General features: G+C 39.0%; 2 long non-coding RNA genes and 1 pseudogene across 2 annotated transcripts; 1 reads left to right on the forward strand and 2 right to left on the reverse strand.

The window, feature by feature from the left end:
* The first annotated feature begins 252 nt into the window (after nucleotides 1-252).
* On the forward strand, nucleotides 253-887 carry LOC130136659 (uncharacterized). Its single transcript, XR_008815444.1, has 2 exons — nucleotides 253-416; nucleotides 493-887. It is a non-coding gene; the product is annotated as an uncharacterized LOC130136659 (long non-coding RNA).
* Nucleotides 888-6,177: 5,290 nt separating this feature from the next.
* LOC115694079 (uncharacterized) lies at nucleotides 6,178-6,778 on the reverse strand. Its single transcript, XR_004007340.2, has 2 exons — nucleotides 6,653-6,778; nucleotides 6,178-6,512 (listed from the first exon to the last, which is right to left on the reverse strand). It is a non-coding gene; the product is annotated as an uncharacterized LOC115694079 (long non-coding RNA).
* Nucleotides 6,779-6,833: 55 nt separating this feature from the next.
* LOC130136637 (40S ribosomal protein S25-4-like) lies at nucleotides 6,834-8,909 on the reverse strand (annotated as a pseudogene).
* Between the last annotated feature and the right edge of the window lie 332 nt (nucleotides 8,910-9,241).

Genomic DNA, 9,241 nt, shown 5'->3' on the forward strand with positions numbered 1-9,241 from the left:
TGTTCATTGCACTTGCTTGTTTCCATTTGTTCTCAAATATATCCCGGAATTAAAGTTTGTCACTCGCTTGCGTTCTCCTTGGTAAGAGCTCCCATCTGAGTATAGATGACATGACATGATCAGAAATCTTAATTAGCTAGTGCAAACTTTTTTAGTGTTACTTAAAAAGTGCATCACATACATCTTTGTTTGCATGGCATCTTATTTGCACAAATTCATATTTTTGCGAATTGTATTAAGATCAAGTCTTATTTCAATTTTTCACGTTTTCTTCTTCCTCATCCGCTGCTCCTCAAGCAAATCCTTCTGGCCCGATCCTCAGCCGCTCTGTACCCGGTCATCACCACTCATTGCCCGATCCTTGTTGCTCCTAGCGAGCTGCAGTGTGTCTTCCGCGGTCGTCTCTTCTTTCCCAGGTAGGGTGTTCAAACTTTGGATTGAGTCAGATTTGTTCGTGACGGACACCTTGATCACTTGTATTCGGCTTTCCAGAAGACCTAGAGTGCCGGCTTGGTGTTTGACGCCGGGTCTGTTCTGGATTCCATTCGCTGGAATGTTACAATAGGTGGCTATGTGATAAATGCAGAAGTTGATTCCGGTGTGTGAACTGTTCGATGAAATAACTGAGATGGACGCACTTGGACCTTGATGATGAGGGGCTACATTAGGAGAGGGGAGATGGAAGAGGCGAGATGGTTTTTCGATAGAATGCCATTCAGAGACACCTTTTTGTGGAATTGTATAGATGGGTAGGATTGGTTGTTTTTTGGTGGCTCTTGAGTCGTTTAATTCAATGCCTTCTTGTAATGATTTAAGATACAATAATGCTGGAATTGTGATCACTCAGTTCCTGTTGATATTGGACAAGTGCATACATTTGTTGTTCCCCAGTTCCACATGTAAATAACTATATTTTAAACAAAACACTAGGTGTTGGAAGGTTTAATTGTTTCATTGGAAGGTTTAATTGTTTCATAAACTCGTTTGCTATCTTCTCTTTCGTGTAGTGTTGTGTGTTGTGTGCACATATTAAAGTTGTATATTCATTTGTTGTTGTCTCCTTTTGTAATGCAAATATTAAAGTTCAATGAATTCTAGTGTTTAATGATGAGTTGATGGTGGTCATTCATGATGGTTCGTTGATGATGTTGTTGCGCTGAATTTGATTATGGTGATGGATCTATTGTTAACAACACAATGCAAAATGTTGAGCATTCTTCTTTGAAAAAAGAATCAACGAACGGATGAATGTCCTTTCAACCAATGTATTTTGGTACTGCAACCACTTTACTGCAATAAAGCGCATGGATATTCCATTGTATTTGAACTGTTTATATCTACTATAAACACACTTAGAGTTTTCTCATCTCTCAAAAGCCAAAACTAGTTGTCATTTTAACCAAAATTCTCAGTCAACCAACATTCTCATATTACTCTTTAATGGACTGGAAATATATGCAAGAAAAAACCCCACTTGTACATCAGTGAAACATCACAGTACTAAAACTGTTGCACGTCAAGAGCCACCTAATGACATATATCAGTGAAGTCCCAAAGCAAGAAAATGAAATTTTGGCTACTAAGGAGGACCTCGATCTCTCTTGTTCCCTTGTTACTTGGATTTTCTTCCCTTGTGATCTTGCCATCTTTGTTCGGTTCACACTGAACCCCTTCACTTCTTCGATGAGCTGCAGTTTCTCCTAAAACTTTTCGACTCTTCTTCAATTAGTCCAGACCTCTGCATAACGCACATAGCAACTATCTAATATCTATGAATTCACTCTATAATCACTGGTGAGCCGCTAAAACCAAATTGACATTCCTTCATGCATCGAATAAAAACTGAGAAACTACCCAACATATCCTAAGAGAATAATGAAGTTTCGATCCAACAAGAGCCCTCAAATTTGGTGGTGCAATTTAAAGATTCTGAGAACATCTAGTCCTTGCCACTTATAAAAATTTACCTGAATACTTGATATCACCGAATCAAATTTTGGTTCTCAGATATTGCATTGAGTTCAATGGCTCATTTGCAACATAGAAGCATCCGGTACACTACGTAGAGGTATATCTGTGCCCAATAGAATCACTACTGATGATAGCCGACGGCTGATTGAATGCAACTGAAAGTAACTTCAACTACCGAAACAACTAAATAAAAGCTAAGAATGTATAGATCAGTGCAATCAATCAATGAAGCATCACATCACTAAAATTGACATATATTAATCCATATCACTCTTTGACAACATCAATTTACATCACTCCTATAAACAATAACAACAAAATAGAAAGCAACATTTTTGCACATGGTCTTGCTGGTGGTATTGTTGTTGGTCTTGTTGCACGTCAAGAGCCACTCGAAAACAACTAATCCTTGCATATCCATCGATCATACAAATCCATGAAGGGGTGTCTTTCAATGGCATTCTATCAAACAACCATCTCGCCTCTTAGCCCCCTATCATAAAGGTCAAACGTATTGTTGTTAAGTTGGGAATCATCCCGTTGTTGTTGCCTTCCATCTCCATCTTTACCTTTCTGGTCAAACGTATAAACGTGGTCACAATTCGAATTTTGCTAAGTTGGGGATCATCTTAATTCGTTTCTCTATGTAGTTTTGTCTCACCAGACAACACTTATCATTTGGGAAAATTGTTCAAAAAGCTCTATACCTATTGCACTTTTGTCAATTTAGTTTTACTCTAATTAACATATTTGTGTACAATGAAGCCATGAATAAGATACATCCGTGATATAATTTTTTAATAATATCGTGGTGAAAAGCATAAGTTTCAACTTCCCCTGATATAATCTTTTACTGCCTTGACCTAAGCCATAATAATGCTTTCTGCGATTTCGTGGATGGAGTTGACCGATCAAAGTAAAGCTTCTCTTGGGGAAGATGGGGCAATAAATCCCCTTGTCAAAATGTTCAGTACAGGGAAGCTTGAAGCTTGAAGCTAAGCTGTCTGCATTGAGTGCACTGCATGACCTATCCAGCTTGGCAGAGAATATCAAGCGTTTAGTCAGCTTTGGTGTTCTCTGTCGCATCGGTTCTCACGACTCTCCGGGAGCCTGCATCAGCTATTCTTGTACAAATTGCTCAATCAGAATCAGTTTGAACATTCAAATATAATCGTGGAATGATCTCCCAAGAAAGCAGCCATGGCACGAATTAACAATTAGTTTATGGCCTACACTATGGGAATAAGGAATTTAATATACAATGGAAATATTAGAAAATTTCAAAATCTAACAAAATATTGTTTGGATGAACATTATTTCATCACTATCCCCTCTACTCGCATCAAGTAGAGGCAAAAAGATCTATATTATTATATGCTTTTTGTAAGTATTTAATACTCTTTATTATATGATATTTTCCATGCAAAAATTAGATGTTGTGCAACCCTCCTCCACACCATCTCTCCGCCTCGAACCCTAGTCCTCCATCACCTCGCCATCGTTGCCCCGGTGGCCCACTGCCTTGACCTTAGGTGGGTGGCCTCGAATCTATGGCATCGTGATCTATGACATTGTCTGTCGCGCGGAGATCGTTGATCCGTTGCCACATCGATTCCTTTCGACGCTTGGTTCATCCTCGAAGAAGGTCTCTTGTGCCGATGAGCTTCTTGTTGAAGTTTGAAGAAGAAAAATTTTCAAACCGAAATTGGGGTGAGTGTGTGGTGAATATTAGTGGGTTTAAATCTATACAAGTGATTGGTAGAAAATTGTTGCATCACATTGATTATTAATAGTGATGTGTTAGTCTAACTAAGGTGGGTGAAAAAAATGTTTCATCACATTGATGTAAAAGTTCAATAATTCACCACCAAAGAATTTTAATAAAGTAATTATAGATCACTCTCTTTACTTCACTTATAAGGTGTGGTTTGAATTCTTTTTTTTTATCTATGAATCATAAAATCGTTTAACTTGTTTATAATTTATTAAAGGTTTCTCAATTAAAAACGATGTTTGCTTATGCCAAATAGTAAGGTTTGTTTCACATCATTGTCATTTATAGATAAGGGTTGTCGTGTCTAAGTGCTAATTATATATATTTATTGATTTATTGCTTAATGATTCAGCCATAAGTTATATAGCCAGAAAAAAATATCACCTTACAACTATTTAACGGACGTCCGATCATTGGTTTGGAGAGAGCTTATCACATGAATTCCTAATCGTTTCCTAATGTAGGATTTTTTACCTGTCATTGAAGTTTACTTTCCATCAAATTTTAAGTATATCACCATCTTCTTTAGCTCTTAAATCTAAAGGCGATCGGTTTCCAGGTGGATGTGATTGCGATTATCCTACGCCTCCTTGTTCTGCCTGAGAACCGGCCTTTTTTTTTATTTGGTGTAAAAGATCAAATTATTATAGCAAAATATAAAGCTTGTGCCATTTCATTACCAAAAAAAAAGAAAAAACATATGTTGATCAAATGACAGTGCTATTGCTTTTGCATGTTAAAATCGGTTTCGAGTTAAACCGGTTCCGTCATAGAATCGGCGGTTTTGGTCTTGGAACCGGGAAACGGTTCTCCCTTGACCCGAGAATCGGTACGGATTTACATCTTTTCAGTCAGATCCTACGATCGAGCCGGACCCGATGAAAGCCCATACTTAAATCCCACGGCAAACGTGTATTATTTATACATCGTATATTTTTGTACACGAAGATGCAGCCCCACAATGCTGATCTTATGTCATGTTGGATTGACGATTACAAGCGAACGAGTATTTTCGAAGGCCAAGGATCGTGACTCACAAGTATTCTGCACCGTCGAATAGCCACGGTGTACGTAGCACACGACAGTCTCTCTCCATCTCTTGACTTTTTCTATTTGCCGAACTCTATTCTGTGGTTGTTGAGAGTCCTGTGATCTTGATCCGTTTCGGCTTTACACGACATCTTTAAGCTTAAGTCGTAATTGCCTAGTCAAAGACCGATAAAGGGATCCGATTAAGTCGTTAACAAAACCCTAAATTGACGCGTGGCGATTGATTATTGAAGGGAGAAGTTTTATTTTTTGTCTAAATTTTCGGAAGAAGTTGAACTGGGGATATAAAAGGGGTCGACTTTATGATAGGAGAACTCACGTCCTTCATGACTGTTGCTTGTTCATTATTTATTTGAAATTATCACCATAAGAAATGGGAGGTCCAATGTTTGATGGTTCTTGATGATCCGTACTCTGTAGACCGGGTACCTTGACTTTGGTCATGAATAGAAGGACTTTTAGATTTTGTGCTACGCAGAAGCATGTGCTCCGGCTCTAACTCGTTCCTCACGTTACCTATGTGGAGACTTTTGTTTGTCATTACTGTTCTTGACGTTCTGAACTTGAATAATGTCTCTCTTACTAGTGATTATCTTGCTAAAGTTTCGATCTTTCCCCTGAATCGGTGAATGGTTGTTTCTGTCTCTTGCATTTTAAAAGCCCACTACAAAAAAGCAAGGGATTAGCGACGAATTTTGCGATGAAAAATTTGGCAAAATCCGTCGCAAATCGAGTTTGCGACGAAATTAGCGACGGAAAAAATTCCGTCGCTAATAGGTCGTCGCAAATTTTTGCGACGGAAAAAAATTCGTCGCAAAATTCGTCGCAAATAATTTGTCGCAAAATTCGTCGCAAATTAGCCACGAACTTTATCCGTCGCAAATAATTCGTCACGAAATTCGCCCCGAAATTCGTCGCAAAATTCGTTGCAAATAATTCGTCGCAAAATCTGTTGCAAATAATTCGTCGCAAATTTGCGACGGATTTATTTTTCCGTCGCAAAATTCTTCGCTAATTTGGCACGAATTTTTTTTTGTTTGTAATTTGCGACGAACTTACTCGTGGCAAAATTCGTCGCAAATTTGTCACGAAAAATTTTGACTTTTGCCATGAACATTATTCATGAACAAATTTAGCAATGATTTTTTATTAATTCTTTAGCGACGAACTTTGCGACGAATATCGTTTAGAGACGAAATTAGCGACGAAATTTTATTTTTGTAACGAACTTTTATAATTTGTGATCGTACGATAAAATCATTTATTTTATTTTTCGATTTTAAACTTAATTAAAAGCAAAATTAATTTCTGAAATTTATATTTAACGTTGATTAAGCACTTAATAACATCAAAATATTATAATAATATGAAAATGAAATACATTCATCTACATTTTCCACAAGAATGACATAAATATTTTTCTTTATAGTACACATAATGAGAGAATAAATAATCTTGCATAATAAATAATCTTGCACAATAAACAATGACGACAGAAATGAATCAAAAAAGAATATCCGGCTTTTAGCGACAATCTCCATCATATAAATACTGAACAAAACTAAAGACACGGTCCATGTGAGATGCTCACTTCCTTTGCTCTGTGAAGTTCACGTACTGATCAAGTGCTTTCTTGTTTACATGACTAAACTATCGGAGCTGCTCGTTGCATCTGTGAAGCATCTTCTGCAACTCTTTGATGCTCCTCCGTCTATACCTATAATCTCAAACATATAAAATGAGGTATGATGAGCTTCAATAGTGGAAACCAAATTAAAATTCAGTAGCAAAGGGAACATACGCCTCAAAAGCATTTTCAAAGTCAAAACATTTTCATAGTTAGACAAGGGAACATACGTCTCAAAAGCATCAGAAGATAACGGGCCCAAGTTCCTTATCTTTTTTGAGTACTCATCTTTTTAGCTATAAGAGTATTCCTCCGGCTAAAGAGTTGTTCAAGTTCTTTAGTTTCATCCTGAAGTGTTTTCTAATAGGTGTCCTCCAAAGCCTGCATTCGAGCAATCATTTGAGAAGACACTTATGTATTTGTCGCCCTGGTGTAGATCTGCTGGCTTGCATGAGCAGAGACCATCCTGATGAAACCTCTAGCCATGAGATCTCTTATTGCCTTCCGAGCAAGTGATCCATTAACCCGCACAAGAAAAAGTTTATAAACAACCAAGAGATAACTAATTAGTAGAAAGAGAAGCTCAACCAGCAAGATCCTCTCATTGATGAGAACATGAATATGTTAGCTATAGCACGTTGAAGTATCTAATCGTTCTATGCAAAACACTGGACATGAAAAACCCATAAGTCCGAATGCAACAGAACCACCAGACCACATGTTAAATTAAGGCAGGTAAGTTAAATGTTGTCATCTTAAACTCGATCACACGTAAGCAACACAACCGATCATTTATAAATGCAGCTAACGCTAATTCCATGAGAGTTTTTGGTTCTAAATTACTAAAATTCAATGTAAAGGATGACGAGTAATAACCACTTTGAAAATATGACAGCTTAGATGATCCAGATGAAACTGGTTCACGGTATAAATCTCAGAATGATTCATAGTATAAATATGTCCCACCATCATAAAATTTGCTGATGAAGAATGCATGCTTTTAAGGCCAAGAAAAATAACAATTTGTTCCACACAAGAAGTGAGCCGACGGGGAGTTCTAATTATATCATCATTTGCAAGGCAACTTTCCACACTCAGATCCTCCTAACTTGATATACCTAAAGAAACCATGCCAATGAATTTTACTGGACGGAAGTCTACTTGAGAACTTCACAATATATAAAACTAACAAGTTAAGTCATTTGTTAGAATTAACAGAACAAGATCCTGCTGAAAACATCCTATCAGTTACATACATGTGCGTAATTCACCCAAGTGCATCAACAAAAGGTTTCATCAAAACATGTCCAGAAGGGTTCAAGTGTGATAGCAATTACCATCACATTATATAAGAAATAACAAGATGACGGATCTTGTAAGCAGAAAAGGGGAAAAATTAGATGCCTAAACCAAGACATAGACAATTATAAATACTATTTAGATTAACAGAAAGGCATACCCTTAGGCGATCAGAGAGGATGGACGGGGCGATGAGCTCAAACTTGGCGCCTCAGTCAGAAGATTCTCATAAGTCACCTGGTCAAACAGCACCATGTTGTTCACCTTCTCCTTCTGCTTTCCCTTGCTCCATCTCACCATCACACAATCTAACCCATCATGACCCAACTAAACCGACATAAACAACAAATAAAAGCAGCATGAACATATTCCCATCTCATTTTTGCCTATAATAACAGACACCAACCGCTAAAATACTCGCCAGTACAAGCAATCAGTAATTACCAGTTGCCCAATACACTCTTCGATAGCTCAACTTAAGACCCACATAACTCATTAGTCGCTCCCCAAGTACCTAATAAAAACGTACATGTGCAGTGGAAAAATTTGAAAACTTACAAGGGCCATTGTAGCCGAACAGGAAAGATCTGCTATCCTCACTTCATTTTGAGTAACATCATCGAAAAACATCCTCAATAACTACAAAAGGAACCACAGTTATCCCAATACTTTCAACAACTAAACATGACAAACAGAGAGAGAGAGAGAGAGAGAGAGTCATACCTTCTTCTGCTTTCCACCACTGGATTTTGCAGGCTTGGACGAGGGAGGCAGGGCTTTGTCCTTCTTCGGAGCCTACGAGTTACGACCCATGAAAACTCGAATGTCAAAGAGAGACAATCACCACAACGGCAATCAATTTGGCATCAGGGCTCCACACGGCCTGCGAATTCTCCCCCTCCCTCCGCAACGAATCCGCATCCCTCTTGTACTTCCCCAACCTCACCCTATGCTGATCACACGAAACCAAAGACAATATCAAGAACAGTCACTGTACGAAACCAGTGACGACCGCGGGAGCGAGCTCGAGGTGAGACAGGGAGACGAACTCTGTTCGGCTGGGAGATCGTGGGGCCCTCGGTGACGGAGCACCGGATCCCGGCGGGGCGCGCGGGAGGGCTTGTGGGCGCGGAACGGGCGGATGGCGACGAAGGAGGAGGCAACGGCGGTGGCGGTGAGGGTGGCCATCATGGCTGGCGGAGGGGAGGAGGGAGCAACGGAGAGGTGTTTGGCGGAGGGGGGGTGGTTATGAGGAATAGCAGAGAGAGAGAGAGAAAAACCGGGGTGAGGGCGGGCAGATTTGAGAGATTGGCGGGGGACTAAATTCAGAGTTCCGTCGCAAATTTGCGACGGATTTTCTTTCCCGTCGCAAATTTGTGACGGATTTTTTTTTTTCCGTCGCAAATTTGCGATTGCGACGGATTTTTTTTTCCCGTCGCAAATTTGCGACGGATTTTTTTTCCGTCGCAAATTTACTATTGCGACGGATTTTTTTTTCGTTGCAAATTTGCGACGGATTT

Source organism: Syzygium oleosum, unplaced genomic scaffold (assembly GCF_021117445.2).
Source record: "Syzygium oleosum isolate NSW1041296 unplaced genomic scaffold, Sole_v2.1 Sole_v2.47, whole genome shotgun sequence".
Lineage (NCBI taxonomy): Eukaryota > Viridiplantae > Streptophyta > Magnoliopsida > Myrtales > Myrtaceae > Syzygium > Syzygium oleosum.